General features: G+C 31.3%; 1 long non-coding RNA gene across 1 annotated transcript in view; it reads left to right on the forward strand.

Moving 5' to 3' along the window:
- The window catches only part of LOC130451107 (uncharacterized), a 48,947-nt gene continuing 26,061 nt past the window's right edge, over window positions 1-22,886 (forward strand). The window contains exons 1-2 of the long non-coding RNA XR_008910671.1: window positions 1-173; window positions 20,018-20,216. This is a non-coding gene — a long non-coding RNA (uncharacterized LOC130451107). The remainder of the gene's footprint in view (window positions 174-20,017; window positions 20,217-22,886) is intronic.

A 22,886-nucleotide genomic window follows, 5' to 3' on the forward strand; every position in this document is an offset into this window, starting at 1 on the left:
TGTTGGTTTAGTAGTAGTGTATACAGTGTTTTCAGCATAATTATCATCAATGGCTCCAAAAATTCCAACTCAGAAGAGGTAGTGCTAAATAACCTGATTCTATATAAAAGGATTATTTTCATTAGAAAATATAAAGCTCACTAAACTAAACAGGCAAAGCTTTGCACACCAAGGTAACTATTTATCGATCAATCTATATTAATGCTAGAGAATTAAGGGTAAATTTAATGGACCGTAGGTTAGGTTACGAAATATAAGGTGAAAATTCCCCATTTTATTCCTCTATACATGTCTCAAATAGACATGTATTTTCAGTGACTATTGTAAAAGATGTATCTTGAGTTCAGTATCAACATTGAGTTTATTTCAAATTAGAAATAAATTGTTAAAGAAGTTCCAAAAATATTGAAATTTGTTAATATCGACAAACGGTCGAGACGTCCTTCGACATCACAAGCAGATAAAAATGTGGAATAAGTAGACAAACTCATGAATTCTAACAGGTGATCAATTATTCGACAGTTTAGTAAAAAACTTAAAATCTGGCAAAGCGTTTTAATAGTCTTTTTTTATTTAACAAATGATTTAGGTACATTTGTTATTGATGAACCAAGAGAAAACCTAGTTTCAATTTGCAAGGAACTGGAAAGTCGACTATAAGATAATTCAATATTTTAAATACGAAAAGGTCACCTCTCTGTAAAAAAGCTTGTTAACCAAAATCAGACCTTAAGGCTATGGTCAGTATTTTATTCGCTTATGCGAGCAAAGGGCGTTCCAAGGGAAAAACTGTGAATTTGATAAGAGTGTTCTGAAACGTTAATACAAGGATATCTACCTTATTAAAAGAAAAACTTTTTGAATAGATTTAACGATGGAATAAACGTTGTTAACCAAGGGTCATTGAAAAAAATTTCATGTTGACTTTTTGATTTATTTATACATTTTTAGTCAAATCTCGCATTGACTTCGGAATATATTTTATTTGAAAGCAAATTGTATTCGCAATTTAGTAATTTGTTCAATTCTTACGATAAAATTCTGTTCAATATACTTTGTAATCAGAATTTACTCAGACAATTATGCATTCCACACTTTTCTTCATACCTTTTTTGACTATAGTAAATCTCAAATATCACAAAAGATCAGTTTCTTATTGAAACGGAAATTCCAATAACAGGACAAGATACCGGTTAATTTACTAAGAGAAATATGACTTTATAAACACGGTATAAATTCTGGAGTCCTGTTTAACTCCTTGTGTACGGTTGATGTGAAATAATTCTTATAATTTCATTATTTTACATAATATAATAAAATGAACAGTGTCTATCGAATAGATTTTACTCGTCCAGAACGAGGGAATGCATCGATTAATTTGATGATGAACTGTGAATCTACAATTAAAACTTAAAAGAACACATGCATGTCTCTAAATGTATTGTAGTTAAACTACAAAATACTTCAATAATATACCACTTTTTAAGCTATTAGAGACCGTTATTGCTTCACATTTAGTTTATATTTATTTTGTGCTGGTACTAGACTCTAGTTGTAAACATATTTTTCATCAATAATTTTGAACTTCTCTGCACGATGAAAAAGTAATGGAATGTTAAATGTAATAAAAAGTTATCAATTAATACGACCAATATGCTTATATAATAGTAAAAATATATGGGTTATAATAGATGGGAATTGCTGTTATGAAAGAATATAGTTATAGTGTAGTAAGAAGCAAGAAAAACATGGATAGAAATTTGGTTAGACAATTGACTTCACATTTTAGAAACGACAAATTATTAAGATGATTATATGCAATAATCCGCGCCTTGTTACGTTAAGTTTATTCTTTGTATTGTTTATTGATGCTGATAAACACAAGGGAACTTCCAAAGCACTGAAACTTGAAGTAGAACATCTTATTTCATAATTAAGTATACCTCCATGCGCCTTAACTCTGGTTCACTACCCATTGTACCCATTTTATCCTACTTTTACGAAGTTTTATTACTTTTCCTTCGGGAATTTATTTTCCTGATCACCTAATGTCGTAAATAGTGGACTTATAGGTGTTATATTACCAATTCCATTAAGAAAATTCGAATTGCTTGATATCTACCTTCAAAACATTTTCTAATTACAAGTTGTAAGCAATCTAACTAAAAAAATGTTATAGTACTCTATTTAGTTTTTCTGTTAACTTCATCTTAATCCTAAACAGGATACCGATTTGAAACGTATATTTCGGCATTTATAAAAGCAAAATCCTTTTTATTACTCTTGTAGAAGTTGTGAAAGCCGCAAATAAATTTTATATATCGAGTATTTTATAATAATCCAATAAACCACTAATGAATAACTTATTCTAATGGATTATTGAAATTTTGTCAATCTGTTTCTAAACGAACATAAAATTTGCTCTTATAGTCCTCTAAAATTTGATAAAAGTATTTTCTACGCATCTTCCACATCCCCAAAGGCAAGAGTTTTTTCAGTTATTTGTTGGAGTGTGAATACCAATAAAAAATAAATAGATTTTCAACATGTGCATAATAGATGGCATATGTAGCAAAAAGTACTTTTACTTGTCTTTAACAAATTATATAAAATGTTTTCCACGACGCAACTTATTTAGACTATTCGTCTCTGAAAGTTATTATTATTCAAAGGATTTCTCTTTGTAATATCATATGCGGGCTTGAATAACACAAAAGGACCCCTGAAATTGTTACTAAAATTAGATTCTCTTCAATTGTATGGGGTTTTTCTGAATTTGCTAAAAGTAAAGGTATATTGTGAGACGCTCGAAAAATTATCAGTTTCCTCAATTTTTAGAGACTTCATAGCATCGCTATTCAATTTTATTATCTCGGTTACTAAGTGATCACATAGTTAAATAAAATTAATGACTGACAAAGATTTCACAAAGTGTTTATTTACTTTCTCTTATTAATAGTACAATAATGGAATAATTTAAGATAAGTCACCTTAATTTAGGAATATTGAGTTCTCTTGTCTTAGGCTATTATTATGATTGGTACCTAACAAATTTTTTTTTTATTTTAGACCAAAATAGATCAGAACGTCAATTTTCTACCTCTTTTATTTTTTATCAGAATTAACCTAATTTAGCAACAAAAAAATCTGTACAACACTGACAATACCTAAGTTTATCCATAAGAAAGTACCCGAAAGCAACTGATACCAAGGTGTGATAGAAATCAGCTAGGGTGCAAAGGGACTACTTGAAGCTTCAATTTATTTCATCCATCCATTCCTCTAAAAAGGATTTATCAATAGTAAATGCTATACAATACGTCGATGATTTTTCGTGCGTCCTTTTAGCAAGATTGCACAGGACCTCGACAATGCCCACACATAATATTATAAAAAGACTTATTTTGGGCAATAACACATTTCACAGACGAATAGTCGCATTTTATGTTCTTTATTACATACCAAGAGATTCTCTTTCTCGTTGGGACTAGTCAGTATCAATCGGCAATTGTTGTTAGGAAATGTTTGACATATAAAAATGAAAATATGTGCGAACAATTGCTTTTTGCTAACCATTTAGATATGTGTACTAGAGGAAAAAAATTTTCATGCCAACAAATATTTTGAGGAAACATAGAAACCATACGAAAATCAACCTACGGTGGACATTTCAAGCTGCAACTCAGCATTATTGAATCAAATTTAGCTAGTTTAGTAAAAAGTCGCCAGGTTCATCCGTCACACTAAATAATCTATTTTTCATCTTCACTGAACGATTTTAATGTTTTTTCAAACCTTAAGTATCGACTCATTTTAAAAAATGAGTCTCTTACCCTAACTAACTTATTAATCCCAACTTTAAAAGGAGATATCTCATAAATCTAAATTTGACAAACAAACATGTTTTATTTGTTTACTAAACCAGGATTTATTAATAACATATATCGTATGTATGCATGAAAATATTATTTAAAATATTTTCAATTTGATAAAGAAAATCCTGCCATTGGCATCGGGAAAGTTATACTCCAAATAGAACTTAAATTTATTGTCAAATAATTTCTATTAAATTTTAACTTTTGTTATCTTGTCTTCAAAGCAAGCTTCAAATTGATTGCAATACTTTTCGAGGTTGAATGTAAGTAGGACTTAAAGCGTATGGTGAACGGCCAATCAATGAGACATTGCAGTAAGATATCTTGACATGTTAAAAGAAATCAACTTCTTCAATCCCATTGTAGTATAAAATTCATTTATCTTCGAGCTTTGAATAAACGAAGACTGCGTATAAAAATGACTTTGTTTATCGGTGTGCGTTGTATTCACTGGCATGTCCGTCCTCTGTCAATCTAAAATCACAGTCGTTCGTTACAGGGGGGAAAAACGATACTTATTGATAAAATTGTAAATTTGTAAAATATTGACTTTTATGTGGAAAAATTTTATTTCTATTTTCTTGTTAATTCAATTATTTCCTGTTTAATAGTTGTCAACACTGACACAAAAAATCGATTGAAAAAAAATGTGACATCAAGTCTCCTTTTAGTTCACATAGAGCATAAACGTAGTTCGGTTATTCCTTTTTTTCCTAGTTAAATAAACTCTAGAAACTTTTTGAGTATTCACAGCGTTTCTAGAGTAAAAAGCTCATTTTTGCTGTGGCATATATAGTACCCCTAACTTTTACGTGGCGACTAATACAATACAATACTAATACAATTAACATAAGCCAAACGAATATATGAGAAACACAAAATAAAAAAACTATGATTCTCATATATTCGTTTGGCTTATGTTAATTGTATTAGTATAAAAAAACTATGAGTACACTTTATTGGTTTTCCTAGTTACGTTTGGGTTTATCAAAGTTTTGAAATATTATTCTCGAATTTTTACAGTTTTTAACTTTTAATTGATAATATGTTACCTTCAATTTAATCTCTATTATAGGCAAAATTAATATTTTTCTGAATATATGAATAAGCTATTATTTTCATAATAACGTTTGAAGTCTATTAAGCTCATCTTCTATATAATTTGCATCGTTCGGCTGTATGTATGTTCAAATAGTTAATCTTTGTTGAGAAATTACTACTCAATATATATATCATCCCAAAATTTCATTTATAGTAAACCATAACGGACCCAAGTACGGAAACTGATTCTAATATAATGAAAATTTCTCGTTAACACTACGAGTATATCGGGAATAATTATTTCAAATAGTTCATATAAAAATGTTATATATGAAAAACAATACGTCTGCTATCCCCGCGGAAATTTCACTAGATTGTGGTGTCAACAAAAAATTTAAAACAAATCGGTACCGTCTCTGTCACAAACCGAAACTGCAAGAAGGACATCGATCGGTAATCGGTGACCGAAGTCGAAAGACGAAGAAAACTAAAAAGATCTTCGTTTTCAAAGTTCAGAAGAGAATCCAGCAGCTAGCAATCACAATCACCTTGATCCCTAGATGGACATGTCTGGTTATACAAAGAGAGAGACGGTGAGACCGGACACGGACAGTCTATGAACTTACCCCCATTGTCGGCTCTATACACATGCTTTTTCCTCAATAAAAGCTGCATTCCTCTTTTAGTGAATAAAAAGTAGTTTCTTCAAGTTAGAAAAATCGAATGGACTTCGCTAAAGGCCTTATGATGTTCAGTCACTATTTCAATCGAATGTTTTTTTAATTTGTGTTTGTACCGTAAATTAGTTATGAAAAAATACCACTTGTGTTTAATATTAGTGAGTATTTAAACGTTGCTCAATGTATGACGGTATTTTCTTTTTATTTATGTCAGCAAACATAAAATTCGATTTTATGAATGAACTGGCATAGAATAAATTGTTCTAATTAGAAATAAGCAATGAACGTAGAAATCTTAAGAATTTGAGAATAGATACGAGTAGCATATTTATTTTTAAATGAAAATATAACTTCTTTTAAATCATGAAACTACTAGTAAACTCATGAATTTAAGTATTATATCAAATCATAGTATAATATAGAAATTCCAATGTTCTTATGCCGATCAAATTTGTAAACGGAGGGACGTTATCAGACATACGAAAGCTTTTTGTTCATTCTTTCTATTGTTAAGAGCCCTAGCGGCATTAAAAAATGACGCCTTGATATATTTGGGGGCTTTTCAAACTCAACAGACCCTTAGAACGCACATGTAGAGCAGCTTTTATTAGAAGAAAATTCCATTTAGAAGCAAATAACGGAAAATTTAAAACTCAGGTTTCTGTCACAGTATGTTACATGTCAATAATTCATACTTAAAGCGGGAATGAATCAGGACTTCGAGGTACTTGCACAATAAATGAACTAGATCGTTTTTGCATTTGGAGATTTATGAGAACTATAACGTTACGATCGCATAGAATATACACTAACAAAACTTTTACTCACATTTTTCGTCGTATGATTGAATTTCTTGAATTAAATAATTACGTTTGGTAAAAGCAAAAAAAAATAATGAATATTGCCCAGATGGATGATAGGAATTTGACACAATTTCCAAAATATTATCTTAATAAAATGTTAAACCACACGTTGTATCAGGCCCAAATGGAGAATAATTACATAACCCTACCTTCTTATTATTATGTATACATTTAAAATGTATTAAGTTGTTGTAAGGCATGTTTGTGTTTCTTTAACCCTCTCCTTTGAATTCTTACTTTAAATCAATCTCGATGAAAGCCACTTAAGGCCAATTTTGTCAGTTTCTTCTTATCTGTCAGTTACAAGATCAAGAAAACCCCGAATTCAAAACGAGATCTAATAAAATGATCTCGAAATTATATTAGGTAAACAGAAATATTTATTAAAAATAACTTGAAAATTTCTACTATTTCATTAGGGAATATTTCTAAACAATTTAGTTACATATAAAAGAAAATCGAAGAAACGAAACTTATAAAACTAATAAACAAAGAAATATTCTTTTTAATTTCACATATACCTGTAATGGAACACTGAGTAAAAAAGAAAAAAAAGTACCCATTTAAACAACAATTACAGTAACTTGTAGTTATGTAACAATTCAGCCTATCTGGGGATTTTTTGTTAATTTGCTGAAATGTCTTGTATTGCGAAATTCTGTCTCTTTAGGGAAGAAGAAAATGTCCCTACCATAATTTCCAGAAACTACCAGAGCTATTTGCTGGAACCTATCATCCAACATGATAAGTCCAATAAAAGCAATTTCATGACATTATTGTAATTCCTGACCACATATTTTTTTAACTGAAGTGTTATAAATTTTATTACCAATGCATATTTCGTTAATGTATGCAATGATTCACTTCGGAAATAACATTTATTTGACTTTTCCGAACGGAGAAGAATAAAAATGAATCGAGATAAGTAACTAAGAGAAAGTGCGGTGAAATCATCAAGAAATATAGTGACTATGTAAATCCTACCGACAGAAGGCATTTGACGAGTAAATAATAAAAACCACCAAAGTTTGTGTAGATACAACAGAAACTTAAAATTGTCATCAATAACCGTACGATTGCCAATAAACAAGAAAATGATTATTATTTCCGATACCCTGGTATATTGGTATATTTTTATGGATATTCACTATATTAGATTATTTGTCGTTGGAAAATACAAATTTCTGTTTAAATCAATATTCACAGTGATGTAATATTTAGTGTGTTGCAGAGTTTACCATTTACATTATAAATTACATGCAAAAATGGATTAACATAAATTATATAATTATATGGAATATTAAACAAATGTGTAGTCTATAAAGTGTAATACATTCAATAGTTCAAATGCTGAATTTTTCTTCGAAAAATGCTGGAAATAATCGATTTGTATTTGAGTTGATTCCTTAAAAAGACAACACTGTCAACATGATAGCTAGTTCTATAGTGTGTAAAGTTATACATAGCAGGCAAACATCTAATTTTTATTTCTTCTCAATTACAAAATATCAATAAGTCACTATTTCTTCTTTTAATTATTTAGATCAACTGAATGCTCATAATTTTGTCCATTAACCTTTCGACAATATTCTAAACGCGATCGAAAGTAATTTTGATCATTTCTAATAACTTAGTTGAAACCATTATAATTCCAATTCGTGCTTTAAGCTCCTCAACATTCACCGGTTACTTAGAAACAAATTATCCAGTTGCGGCACTAATTCTTATAGGAATTCTAAATATTGTTTTGCACTGACAGTTTCGTCTCATACTGGAATGGTGATCGGGTTTAGATATCCATAATTTATTGACAAAATTGCAATCTTCTATCAGGGTCATCTTCCAGTAATTCTAGTAATTCCTGGAGTATTTTAAGTTCGTAAATATGAAATTTATGTGCTTTTCGAATTCATTCTATGTCCGTTGAATTCGTGGTGACAACTGTCTAATAACTACTCCAAGTTCAGATTAGTTAAGGGCTCAATGTCTTATAATGCAAAAAAATGCACAATCACTTGCCTATTGAAATTAAATCGATATCACATTTCCCCAAATTTACTGGAAAGTGCTCTTTACTCTGTAAAGGACTTTTATTCTAATAATAATATTTAATTCTAGATATGTTGCATACTGCTTTGATTTTTGCTATGAACTTATTTACTAATTATTACCTATTACTATTATTTATAAATTATTTACTCATTATGGTTTTATTGTGTTTATTGAAATTTAATTGTATTTGTTTTATCTTTATTTACTTATTTTTATGTTTGTTTTTTAGTTTTTACAAGCTTTTGTCTACAAATTGTAACAATTTTTTGACAATAAACATTTTGCTCTCTCTCTCTATTATTATTAGGTAAATGCCTGGTAAAGTTATTAGGATTTATGAGAATTGATAGTAGTAGATTCATAAATAATACCTTGACTAACAGCAGTTTTTCGATGACAAATTATTTTCCTCGCGTTCTTGTCTTTCCTATATTATCTTTCTCTTCTACTTATAGTATGTTGTAATATGGGTGGCAGGACAGGATATTTTCCACTGAAAAGATGCGTATCTTCAGTTTGAATTCTTGCTTTTTCTCCTCATCCAATCATTTGTAAAATAACCATATCGATTGACTTTGCCTTTTTTTATTCAATATCTAGATTGATAAGGTCTTATACATTATATACAAGTTGTTCAATTATAAATTCATAACATTCTCAAATTTGATTTTTCTTGTTATTAAAAATAAGTATAATTAAAAAATAGACATGAAACTGTGTGCTATTCAACAAAATCAACGATGACATATTGTCTCTAAATTGGGACAGACTGCATATATTGTTATTTTTAAAACATAAAGATTGGAAAAACTCATCGACGGGTCAGAAAATTTGAGAAAGAAATATTTGATCAAAGATATAAGTACAGTTATTAAGGATCAAATAATTTTAACCATTGTTCTGTATACAATTTACTATGTTTATTGCAAAGTAACAAAAAATAGTGTATTATAATACAAAATAAAAAGATGAAGCGAAACATTAATTGATGAAATATAAGGGAAATAAATGGATGTTGCTTAGTTTATTTTATTTCAAGATAATTCGACCACTATGACGGTGCACTATTTGTTATGTTAAATTTAATTAAACCTTCCTCACCGCAAGAAGCAACCACAAAAAACGTATATGTTGTCTTGTGACATAAAGAACATAATAGTTGATAAGTACAATAAGTAGTTAATTCAAATAATACTGATGTCATCATGATATGCCAAAAAGTCATTTAAAGTTTAAATTGCTTCAATATGATTAACCTTCAATTCATGACTTTTCATGAATTTTTAAGTAGGGAAAAAAATTCTCACGTTAAAATCAAAATTTCCAAAAATTAAGTAATTCAAGAAGACACCATCACATTTCCAGTGAAATATAATTCAAAATATATATCTATATAGAGGGTTTACCAATCTTACGACAATGCATTACTTCAAAAAATATCAAAAATGTATATTCAAGAAAAATAGTGGATGTCAAAGTTTGTATATAAACGAGTTTGTGTTTTATATAAATTGAGTGTGTAAAATAGAATGTTTATAAATTTACCCTACTAATATAAGTAAATATGAAAAACATTACATTTGTATTAAGTGTGGAGTATTGTAATCAAATAATGACATAAAGATGGCTAAGAAACTTGGTGACCTGAAAGTGACGGAACTGAGAGTTGAATTGGAGAATCGCGAGTTGGAAACGTCCGAAAAGGAGAGCGAATTAGTTGAAATATTTAAAGTAGCACTGGAAAGTGGCGGCTTAGATTTATAAACTTATTTATTCAAAGCCGAGGCTTCCACTTTGATCTCGTCGACTTCTGAAATGAAGGATGATATTTTGACGGTATGTCAAAATTTGATATTTTGATATGAAAGACGGTATTTCAAATTCAGAAAACGATATTTCAGTTAATATTGACGAGAAGATGTCAACTATGAAGAAAGATATTTCTGCTAATATGAATGAGAAGATTTCGACCATAAAGAAGTTAACATTGCTGCTGACGTGGAAAACAAAATGCCATTAAATCAGATATCGAGAATGGAATGACAACGATGAAAAATCAGATGGATGAGAAAATCAAGGAGTTGGGAAGAAAAATTGCAAATTCGAGAACAAAAGATATTCTAGTAGAGAAGATCGAACAAATACAATCCTTCAATACACAAACACTACTCAAGACCGCAAACAACGGCAGTTTTACACGAGTAAAGACATCAACACTCGACGGTAAGACATCTTGTACCAACAGTTTAAAAGTCAACCGCTACAGTGAACTTGACCATTGCACTGAGAAGAGATATGTGATCCAGACTATACCTCTTGAAGAGGCTGATAACTTCGAACAGCTAAAGAAGAGGTTGAGCATGAGATATGGTGATGAATATATTGAACCTCTATAGTCGCAGCTGAAAATCCAAAGATAGAAGCGTGACATAACTTTTCAAAAATAAAAGTGAGACATTGCCTGATTCGTTTATCCATCAGTACCAGAGAACATGCTGGAATGTTTGGGCGTCCAGGCATTTATTGATGGCCTGCACGACCACGGTATATAGAGGACGCTTCGATTTACCCATCCGAAAACCGAGAAGAAGGTGACGGGGATAACTTGGACCAGATCGTCGATCTTGTTTAAAGGTTAACAAGTAGCCGAGAAAGAGCAAACTTCGGAATTGTGATAAGCCAGGGCATGCACGCACATCGTATAACCGTACCGGGACTTCCGCAAACAACAACGTCCAATCAGAGTTAAAACTATAACAAATCGCCTAGAAGCAGGCAGCACCGATCTAAGATCGTAACTTTGTCTCCTACTAAGTGGTCACCGATAAACCAACACCTTATCTGGACGGCCCCATCCAGCAGAGTGTGCCCAGCAGTGAATCTGAAAGAAGCCGTGGTTTCAAGAACTACGGTGGTCAACGAAGAATGGTCACCCACAAGAATCAAAGATCAGGAGAATGATCCTCACCTGAAAAATTCTGACAAGAAATGTCAAGATTTTCGCCGACACTAAAAGCATATTTGGCTCCTTTGTTTTAGAAGCAGGCCTTTTATAAATAATTCTTGAGAACGACAATGCATCCAAGAAGAGAAAACAGCTAGTCATTTCGAGAACGAAAGTAGCAGGGGTACCGAAGAAGTTGTACGACAGTTCATGGGGAGGTCATCTGCGAGTAAAAAACACTTCAGTGAAATCGTGAAGGGTTTTATTGGTACGGCGATGTGAAGGGTTTTATTGGTACGGCTATGGGAAGAGTTGGTGTGAGAAATATAAAACTTGCACCAGTGGTGGTGCATCCTAGTGGTGATGGATATAGTGTGCCCTTGAAAGTTCACAGCGATCAAGGAAGATATTTCGAGAGACATGTGTTCCAAGAAATCTGTGACAAGCTGGGAATGAAGAAGATTAGGATGATCTCATCACATCCAGAATCGGATGGAATGATCGAGAGAATGAACTAGAGTATTGGCAGATATCTATCCAAAGTAGTTTCCAGCCACCAGAGAGATTGGGACCAATATCTATCCCTATTTGAAATGGCTTACCGATCCGCTATTATAAAGTCCAACGGTAAAACTGCGAAAATTTTGTTTAGACGTCAAATACGGCTTCTTTGTAACATAGAATTTAGCTGTCGTTCGGGAGAAGACCTGGCGGGAAGAGATTATGTGATCCAACTGAGAAAAAAAATGGACGACATACTCTAATTGGTTCGTTCGAATCCTCAAGTGGCCAGCGACAGAATAAAAAAACGATATGACACGAAAGCCAGAGACGGAGGTTTTAAAGAGGGGCACAACACGACGATGTGAAAGGGATTTCACCCAAAATTACAAAAATCGTGGGAGGGTCCATACTTAATTCAGAGAAGGATCAATCAGGTCATCTATCGCATGAGCAAGATTCCAATGGACATCCGAAAGTAGTCCACCAAAATCGACTAGCGCTTATCGAAGGAGACCATGACCTACGGAAAATAGTGAACCATTGCGAGACGAGCTTGACCCAGCTTTCGAAAAAATTTATGGATGCGTACTGAGGTACCGGTAAAGGTAGATGAAGTCACTACAGATCAACAACAAGATTTGTTCACTCTGTCGGAAAATTATTCAATGGTCTGCAGCATCACTGGTCATATCAAGAACGCACGAGGATTAGCAACCGTCTTCCGGAAAAAGATACAGGAGTTCATATATTAATTTGCAGCTATACATCCATCATCAGTGTCTGGTGAAGACGGTGCCCTGTTATTTGTATATGACCGGAAAGTAGTGCATGAATGGGTCCAGTTGCCGATTGGCATGAAACCGGCCCTGTTTGGTTATAGAATGGTATGGAATTCTAAGATATGGAGAAGTCGCGGACCGTTTGATGTTTTTTCATATAATTTTTTATCATAGCAGGCGATTTGTTTACATTTTTTGTTATGAACTAATTTTTAGGAAGGTCTTTCTAATTTTTAAGGTTTTTGGCTTTATAAATGAGTGTGTAGCGAACTTAGTCAAGTATTATTGATAAGTTGATTATTATATGTTAGTTACGTGTAGTATAAAGTGTTTAAAATAAACTATATGTGTAAAAGACTGATCATATATTCACTCCACGAGAAAAAATAATTAAGAGAAACATTACAGTTTTCATAGTTTTTGAAGATCCATTACATTAAAAGCTTAAAAAAAATCTTCGCAATACGAATTCAATATACTACATACACTTTCATTTAATAAATCATATGTTTGATTGGTATTGGATTTGTAGTCTATATAGTTGGAGATAATTTCAATATAAAGACTCAAGACATTCGCAATTTATTTTTATATAACATTCTCTGAATTTAAAACAGTATTTAAAAACGTTATTTGAAATTTCGCACACTCAAGGATTGATGACAATACAACAAGTTGATAAATTCCTACAATTATCCTCACTAGCATTACCAAGATATAACGTAATGAGCTTTTTACCCACTTTAAACGATCTAAATAAATTTAAAATCATCAAATCCAATGACAATACGATAATTTCATAAATTCGTACAATTATTCTTTCCAGACATACTAGGACGATATCTTTGAGTGCAATTTTTTCACTCACTTTAAACAGTCAGATAAATTAAAATTCTTACAGACTTATTAACGACTGTTAAAAATAAAATAATTTTATAAATTCGTACCGTTATTCTTGCCCGATTCACCGTACTTGATATGCTAATCATTCATAATTTGACAAATAAATAATTTTTAAAATTCTCAAATTGACTAAAGAGAAAGTTAATGTCACTGTGTGTGTGGCACTTTGTATATTTTTTATAACTGCGTTTTGGAATAAAACTGTTAAGAAACTATAACGATTAATGTTGAGCATCCCACGCTTTTAGGACAATGATGACATTTATTGTCTCGTTGATCGGTTTATTCTTATATTAAAAAACAAAGCTTTAACATTGATTAACTATATAAGTGTTTTTTTAAGTTTTTTCTAACTATAATTCATATATGTAGATAACGCGAATTTTTAAAACGATATTAAGACGTGTGATCTATAACTAGTCAGACTTAATTTATTCACTCGCCCAAATTCATCCTAATATAACATTGTTTTCTAAATCCTTTTTCCAACTGAACGTAACATTTGCATTATCTGTAATATTAATAACATGAATTATGAATTAATAGAAAATTAATTATAATGGAGTGCATTACGAGGAATTATGGAATTTTTACTTGTTACTCATTTGTCACAACTCCCTATAATTAAAAGGAAATTTAGCAAGTTCAATATACAAAATACAAAGTAATATTAAGTTGAATGGAAATGTAACCAGTTAAACTATAGAAAAAAGAATATGTGGTGGTGATAACGGATACAATAACAGAACAATTGATAAATATGTGGAACAAAAAAATAGTTATATAAAAATGGTAATGAATATTGATAGAAATAAGATTGAAAAACAAACAAAATTACAGGAATTGAGAACAAAAATAGAAAAGGGTAATGAATGGAATCGCATGACTAAAGCTCAATTTGAAAGTAGATCGAAAATGTCAAAAGGAGCAGGAAACGTTAAAAAAATATTATTAGGAATTAACCAAAAGTTGGAAAAGTTTATAAATATTCATTGAACTATCATATTGAAGAAGATAATGTTAAGAGAAACGAATTCAGACTTAAATTTGATAGACGGATGCAAAAGAAAAACACAAAAGTAATGAAACCAAAGTAAGATTCAAGGAACTGACCATTAAGGTGGTTGGGTGGAAAAATATAGTCAAATTCTAATGGACCTAAAGAAAAGTACAAAGACGATTAGGTAGGGAATACCTGTAGTGCCAAGACAAACAGTCGTAGGTATTGATTGATAAAAATCCATAAAATATTGGGGAAAGAATCATTTTAATGAGACCGCTAAAAATTGTGGAATGTCCTATACAGAACAAAGAGATGAATGAAATAAAAAAAGGAAAAAACTTTAATATTTATTTATATATTGTGCACCACTAAATTCTCTGTCAATTCACGGAATGCTATGTCTGCGTGTTTTCTGTTTTATTTTCTACTAGTTATGTCTACTCTATACATTTATTGCTATTTAAAGACAAGAAATCAATACATATATTTTTTTAACTTAGGATCACAAATCTGTTTCTAGATAGTACAAATATATCCATATATTAACGAGTCCCCAAACTAGATTTGTGAATAATCCGAGCTAGAAGTTAGAAGATGCTTATTATCACTTCCTTTGGTGTTTATCTTTCATTATAGCCCTATTTCTTATACAAACAATCACCAGTTAATATCTAAGAGTGGGAAACGATACACTAGATTGATATCTGACTTTTTGATGTCAAGTCAGTTTTGTTATATTTGTAAACAAATAATATCGAAATTTCCTATATATTTGTTTATAATCGGACAAATTGTCTTAATTTTAGTTCTCTCCCAATAAATAATATATTATTTTACAGAAAATATTTCGATTTTGTGGATTTATTGAAATATTGCCGACATTCACAATATAAATAAATAGATCATACACCACATGAATAATATAGTACATTTCGTTTTGATCATATATAAACATTCTATTGTGAGAAGAAAATATTTACAACTTTCTTGAACGCAAGAAGGATAATTTTGGTTTTAAAATTTAGATTATATCATTTCAAATTTACAAATACTCGTTCACAGCATGAATATCGAATTAAAGTCTTAGATATATTTTTCATACTAAACTAATTTCAATTATTGAATTTTCTCCTTCGATAAGAACATAGAAAATGAGTTCAGAGACATACACTCTTTCTATTCGTGGGATGAATTTTTAAACAATATCCATCACGTTCTTAATTTATTTAAATACTTTACACTACACTTAACTAACTTAAGTAATTTACTCAAGTTCTTCGGTTACTTTTGTATTTCGTTTCGTTCACTTTGACTATTTATTTTCAACTAAGTGAACTGCGCTAAAGGAACTCGTTTATATATCTAAAGGAAGTTCTCAAAAATTCTAGAAAATATAAATACAAAACAAATAAATAAATAGATCTTACTAGAAATTAGTTCAAAAGAAACAATGTAAACTTTTATAATTTAAATAAAAGCAAACATCAAACGAATTTCGAGCGTATCAAATGGGCCATGCTTTGCCGAATTTTAGAATTCCAGGACAGACGGAAAGGACCGACTCCAGGTCCCATATTGCGGGGTTGCTCGTAACAATAGGACAAAATTCAAGATCAGGCATAACTCAAAATGAAAACTGTACACTCACTTCAATATACAAAAAATATTAATGGAAGATCTTGAAATAAGCAAACTTAACATGAATATCTCATTCTTTATAAGTTATATGGATGATTGCATCATCGATGTAGTAAAAAATAGAGATGGAAATTTGAATGAAATATTCATGCAAATATTCAAGTAATTTATGAATAATTTTAATAATGAGCTAAGTAATAATGTACATGAGGTTTCTTATCATTACATATTATATACAGTTATATATCAAAATAAACATCAACATGATTCATTCAAGAAAGTGGATATGAAGATACAATATGAAGTAAAAAATTGATGTTAATGATTAGGTGACATAATTTTTCCAGATGACGTCATATTGTCGTTTTAACCAATGATTTCAAATAGGACCATACGGCAAGGTATAAATAATGCTTGTCAAATGTAGAAAAAGTAAATATATTTAACCCCATGAAATCTTCGACGTAATTTCTGATATACAAACTTATAGAGTTTCCGACATATGTATTGATGAATACGATAGAAAAACAACAATACAATCAAAATTATCCATATAAAATTCATGAAACACATGAACAGTTATAGTTCAAAAGTTAATTTTATGATAACCATAACTAATTATCAATTTAATAACAAGATTGTTGTTTCTACTCCGACCCAACAATGTCGAAAATCGTCGCAAAAGTATTCTGTGCCTTTTTTTTTATTTTTCCCTAGATCCGCATATGTGGTTTCAATATTGTAACTATATTATCCGAACCGTAGATTTGGCTCCATATGTGTGATCTCATTCTTGATAAACAAGAATTAGTCTTAAACCCTATAAAATTTGAATTTTTTATCGATTTTGTTTAGATGTATCTTTTTGCTTCTTGATTCTTTAATAAAATTCTTTTGTGGTATCATATATTATTTCTATTGCGAACATAGAACTTATAAATACTACCTTAGTACCTTCTCAGGCCTAAAAGTTAGTATTTCAATTTTCATCTATCACTATTCAAATCTCTTCCCAACTAATAGTAATCGGTTGAGTTTTATATAACTCAAATAAAATATATTATAATGGAAAATCCATCATAGTGAAGAATAGAACAGGAGGCTCATCACATCGCATTGTCATTACGACCGTACAGGATTCAGAAATAGGAAAGGTCTCTCTCATTTATAATTCGGGACGAGTAGGGGCCGTTACCACCACATGCCCACTGATAACTTTACGAGGAGCACCACTTCAAACCACATGTTACACTTTGGATTGCTACTTTATGCCCACTACATGACATCAAACTCCCTTCACTCCTCTAAATTTCAACCTCCTCTTTTCATGTCGGCCGTGTGTTCACTTTGCATACTATCGGGAAGTGCATGTCCTCGTTGTAAATTACTTAGGACAATGTCGGGGTATGACAACCGTCTTTGTAGTGTTAAGGGGTGTCTTAATGTATTAGTATGTTATAAGGACCCGGATATTTTGTTTAAAACCTAGAACTTAAATAGATATTTCATTTCCTACATGAACATTTGTACAAAAGATATAAATTTTGTAATCATGTAAATATCTATGACTTGATGAAATTACATCATATTCAGAATATTTCAAATATACAAAAATAATTATATTCCCAATCCAATGTTTTCGTAAATGCATATTATATGCAATCGAACAATAAAATAATACGTGTGTACAAGGTTTTATAAACGTGTATCAAGTAACGAAGTATTTGCTTTCATAAATTCCAATCAAGATTGTTTAAATGAGAATGTACCTATCACATATAATTGGAATTGTTTGTATTGCACAATTTCCTCTTAGTGACGTGTATCCGGATATTGCTGTCAATGTCAGGGGGATTCTTTACGATACCGATATCGATGCGCACTCTATTAGGTATATCCAACATCCGACAAAAAGCGCGCACGATTTAATAAAGCACTTTCCAATTGTCCGATATATCTAGCACTTTTGCTCCACTTGCTTCCTACTTGAATTTTCTGAAAGGTCTAGAGATCTTCATCATGTTACATAGAGGTTACGCAATTAAATTTTATTACACTTACAGTAGATAAAACTTGGCGCAGGAAAAATGGACAACACAAATTAAAATGAAAAATTAAATTGCACGTTGAATGATTAATAATACTCTATAAAGTTGGTGTTGAGCATAATGTAAATGTGCGAATTAAAATAAGTCGTGTTTAAACTTTTGCAAGCTGCTTTATAATGTGAGGAAGCAATATTGATATTCCTTGATATCTAACCGTACAGAAATAATTTGCATTTTACAACTTTAAATCTGCAAAATCCCAAACAAATTTTTTTTTCTTTGGACAACAGTTTCGAAAATTGCAAGTACAAGGTGTCCAGAAAGGGTATCGGGTATTTGTAAGTTCAAGTAAACAAAAAATATTTATAAGCAATAAAAACTTTTATTGTTTTTTGATACCATATGAATTGGAAAAGATGATGTTATCCAAATGATGACCGTTACGTTGCTGGCACTCTTCTAAACGGGAACGAAGATTGGCGATAACACGTCGACACACAGCTCTTGATATTGCTGCCATTTCTGACCTGATGTTTTCCTTCAATTGGGTTAGGTTCGTTGAATTATTTTGATAAACCATACTTTTAAGGTATCCCCATACAAAGTAGTCAAGTGGACTAAGGTCGGGGCTTCTGGGAGACCAGTTGATGGTCTTCGCCTATTGACTATTAGGGAATAATTCATTCAAAACTTCCATGGAGTCTTTCGAGGTATGGCAAGTGGCCCCATCTTGTTGGAACCACGTTCTTGAGTTGAAACCTGCAAATTCCTGCAGCTTTGAGACCAAAAAATTTCGCAACATATCGCAGTAACTGTCACTATTCACATTGATTGCTCGGCCTCGTTGATCTTCATAAAAATAAGGACCAATAATTCCTTTAGCAGACATAGCGGCCCAAATAACGACCTTTGGGCTGTGCAGGGGTTGTTCATGCTTTCGTCTCGGATTCTCGACTGCCCAGTACCGACAATTCTGCTTATTAACAAGACCATTCAGGTGAAAATTTGCTTCGTAGTTGAACAGTATGTTTTCAAAGTTGTTAAATCGCTGCATCATTTCGTTCGCAAAATTCAGTCTATTAGCATAGTCTGTATCCTTCAATTCTTGAACCAATTGAATTTTATAGGCTTCTAAATGCAAATCTTCCTTTAAAATCAAATGTAAGGACGATTTTTTTATGTTTAACGCTTTCGGATGGATAAAGATGGATTTCGACGAACCGACGCCTCAACTTCTTCAATTGTTTCTTCATCGCGAACTGAACAAGGGCGACCAGAGTTTTGAATTTTAACTGTCGCACCTGTATTCTCGAACATCCTGATCCATTTCCTAATGCTATCGTCACTTGGCGCGTGGCGTGTAAGATATTCCGCACGATACAGACGTTGAGCAGTCACTATTGAATCACCGTTACGATAATACGCTCGTACGCAAAATGTGCGATACGTCCCCGAGTATTGTTCTATCGTGACTAAAACTCCACAAAATGGCGGATGCCACGAATCCCTTCCCGCTCCCTTTCGTCGCTCGGTTTCGAATGTGGCGCAAAAACAAATACCCGATACTCTTTTTGGACACCTTGTATTTATTCACGGCGCATTGATGTACATGTTAAAACTTTCTAGTTTGAGTCTATACATAATAGGTTACAATGGGATGTGATGGTAAATAATTGTTTTGATTCAGGGGTGGAGTAAACGGATCAGATTAGATATTCTCTTCATTCGCAACCAGTCATCAAAGCTGCCGATTCTTAACCTACAAAAGAACATCACTGTCGGCAATGAAAAACTTCAACCCTTTATTGTGTTGGAAGATAGGATAGTAATAAGCAGTACGCTCCTTTCTATTATATATTCTACGGAAGCAAAAGACACGAACATTGGTAAGTACCTTCAAAATTTATTACGGTATTGTCAATCTGATCAATAGTTTGCAATTTCGAATGGATAGACCACATAGTCGACGTCTTATACTGCGTTCATATTATCTCAAGGTTTGCAAATGAAATCCGCTTTCATCTGTATCTCTACCTTTCTGCTCTTCTATCCATTCGATGAACTTGTGCTGTTTTTTTATAATCATTTCTGTGGCATTAAACATTTGAGAGAAACATAACATGTGATTACACAATATCATTATGACTGACAATAATTTTCATTAGTTGAACATTTCTTGATTGATTTTGCGCAACCTGTCAACAATCTTTTTCACTTCCGAACCGTTCAAAGATCGAACCAACAATGACTATTGATATGCATAGTCTATTGGCTAGATTCTCTCGACGATTATTTGCTGTTCCCTCGAAGCTTTCCGAAACTGAGAACTGGAAGCTCTTTCTCTTTCCATTGCATTTTTCAAGTTCAATCTCCAGAGATTGGAGATAGTGGATTATATTTACTTCAGTAGTCATCTTTAGAGACTTTTCATTCATTGAGAAAACTTTCCGATTGCTTATAGATATAGTTATTGTTTGAAATATATCAATTGTTAGATTTAATAATATACGGAGTGGCAAATAAATTATAGTAAATAGTGAATTTTGAATTATCCTCAAAAGTAAAATTGAAATTAACCATACTCAGGTTTTCTAGGAAAAACATTTCATTAACTATCGAAAAATGAATAAATGAGGGATCAACATTTATTCATAAATATTTAAATTCATCATTGGATAATTTTTGAACAATTCAAGTGAAATATAGATATAATTATTGGGCTCTAATTATTGAGCTATGCTATAATAGTGCATCGAAAGCTAAATTTTTAACTCTTACTTCAATTGATTTTCAGTATTAAAAGTGTGCTAAACAACAATTGGTTTTTCAAGTATTCCAAGTAGATACATCTGAAATTTCAAAACAAATATACCTTAACTGAAATAAGGAAGCTATTTAGAAGTTCTTTAACAAATTATACAGTTTTGCGAAGACCAAATCAAAAATATTGTGTTATGGTCAGCGACACGAAAAGTGTTAATATTTTCAAACTCATTTGTGATTACATTCTTTATAATTTTACTGTTAGGAGGAAGTGCACAGTGCACACTTGAAAACACTCTTGCATAGATGATTTTTTTGACCATAGCGTCAACAATGAATGTGTAATTATTTTCTCTGTATCAATCACCTATTTGGCAAAATAATTACAAAACTGTAGTTCACGGAATTATTAGGAGGATAAGAGTGAATAGCATATTAGACTTGAAAAATGATAATAATGAATAAATTTTCAGTATTGTTTGAATATTTTGTGTGTTTCGTTACTCATATGTATGTAAATTATTCAAGATTATTCAACTGATTTAGTGGCCATGTCTATTTGTTAATCCTCACAAATATACCAATAAGAGGAATATAAAAACCAACACAAGAATGGAGTGGAGGCTCAACGTTACAATGCAATATTTCGAAGGAGTGAAACAAGTTACGGAGTATAATATTCTAGTTTCTAATAGGAACAAGTAGAAAAAGAATGAGCAGAGGTTAGATTTGGAGAAGAAAACAACAGGACTAAATAATGAAAGAGACCAAATAGAACCAATCAGAGGGTGTTATTATTACACTGCACATACTATCTAGATCGAAATAATTCACGTAAATCCATACAAGTAACAAAACAATCTCTAAATTTCTACAATGGAAATTAAGTTGCAGTTTGTGTTGTTAATTTGGAAAACAAAATCCTTCAAACTGTAATCTGTATTTTTGTAAATATAGTACTATTTATCTGAATAAATTTAAACATTAATCATCAGATAGTTCAAAAATTTTATTCGGTTTTTAAAAAAGAAACCTAATAGTAAATGAAAATTATTTCTTGGTATACGAATCATTGACAAATAGGCATCGAAAGCACTTAAATTTACTCCCGATAAATCACTTAATCGACTATACGACTCACGCGATCGCTGATATGAGAATGAGATACATGTTACACTTCTGCTTTGAGAATTGAGACTCTTTTGCATCACCGTCCATCCGATTCGTTTCTCTAGGGAGTCATTTCCAACAAGTCTCATAATATTACCTTCATATTTATTGTCTCACTTTCTATATGTATTACACATTGATTATTTCAAAATATGTCGATATTATTTAATTTAAAATAAGAAGAAACTTCTTGACACACTGAATGTTCAGTAGATTACGAAATAATCTTAATTCTATTTAAATATGAATCTTGAATTTGTGTTTATAAAATATGCTAAAATACAAAATCTATGAATTGGGGAGTCTTAATTATCTGTGATAGGAAATAAATACTTTTTTAGAAGATCTCAATTTAATAAAATAAAAAAAACATATAGAATATCATATATTAATTCAAATATCAAAATTCCGTGTTTTGTAGAAAGCAAATTTGTGCGTTGTTATGGAATAACTTGTTTTATTACAGTTTGTAACACTTAGCACCCTAACGCGAATAGTAAGCATTGGCAACGAGAAGTATACGAATGAAATTTTACAACAGAAGCTACGAAGCAATAACAAACAGATGTTATATTCAAATATTTGTATCCTCTAACGATTGTACACCTAATATTGCGATGCAG

This window comes from Diorhabda sublineata, chromosome X (genome assembly GCF_026230105.1).
Source record: "Diorhabda sublineata isolate icDioSubl1.1 chromosome X, icDioSubl1.1, whole genome shotgun sequence".
Taxonomy (NCBI): domain Eukaryota; kingdom Metazoa; phylum Arthropoda; class Insecta; order Coleoptera; family Chrysomelidae; genus Diorhabda; species Diorhabda sublineata.